At 45.9% G+C, this 876-nt stretch overlaps 1 non-coding gene across 1 annotated transcript; it reads right to left on the bottom strand.

The window, feature by feature from the left end:
• On the bottom strand, window positions 1-107 carry LOC125586634. The gene has a single exon (XR_007323171.1). It is a non-coding gene; the product is annotated as a small nucleolar RNA R71 (small nucleolar RNA).
• Between the last annotated feature and the right edge of the window lie 769 nt (window positions 108-876).

Here is an 876-nt window from a genome sequence, read left to right as displayed (position 1 = left end):
AAGCTGAGAAACGAGATCTCCAGCTTTCAACAGAAGGGCTTGGAAGGTTTCAGTGAAGCCTGGGAAAGATTCAAGGGGTACCAAGCTCAATGCCCACACCATGGTTTCTCTAAAGAGAGCTTGCTGAGCACATTCTACCGTGGTGCTCTTCCTAAGTACAGGGCCAGACTGGATACAGCTAGTAATGGATTCTTCTTGGGGAGAACTGAGGAGGATGCAGAGGAGCTGGTTGACAACATGGTTAAGAGTGATGCAGTCTACAGTGGAGACCACGACAGAGGCAGTAGATCTGATGATAAGCAAACGAGGAAGGAGTTGAAAGCTCTACAAGATAAGATAGACATCCTCCTTGCTGATAAAGCTACCCAAGAGCAGCTGCACTTTGTTGGCAACCCAACCCAAGAGACACCAGCTGTTGTCCATGAAGTTGAAGGTTTGGAAGGTCAGGAAGAGTTGTGTTTCATCAACAACAATGGTAGCTGGTACAAGAAAGAGCCCAACTTTCAGTACAACAACTACCAACAGAAATCCTATTCCAACAACCATCAGAGTGGTTACCAGCCTCGAAACAATCAGCAAGGCAGCTATCAACCACAGCAAAACCCTCCTCCTGGTTTCAACAACAAAGGCAACAATTCTTCCCAACAACAATCTAATCCCTCTACCTCCACCCCTCAAGTCAGCAGCACTGATGCTCTACTGAAACAAATCCTGGAATCTCAAACAAGAAGTGAGAAGCATGTTGGCTATGAGTTGAAGAATCTTCACTCAAAGATTGATGGGAGCTACAATGAGCTCAACAACAAGTTCAGAGCTTTGGAGAACCAGTTTGCTGCCATGAACACTCAACAAAATCGCCAACAAGGTTCTCTACCT

This window comes from Brassica napus, chromosome C4 (genome assembly GCF_020379485.1).
Source record: "Brassica napus cultivar Da-Ae chromosome C4, Da-Ae, whole genome shotgun sequence".
Classification (NCBI taxonomy): Eukaryota; Viridiplantae; Streptophyta; class Magnoliopsida; order Brassicales; family Brassicaceae; genus Brassica; species Brassica napus.
The sequence above is the reverse complement of the archived record's forward strand: the minus strand, read 5'-3'. Positions and strand labels throughout refer to the sequence as shown.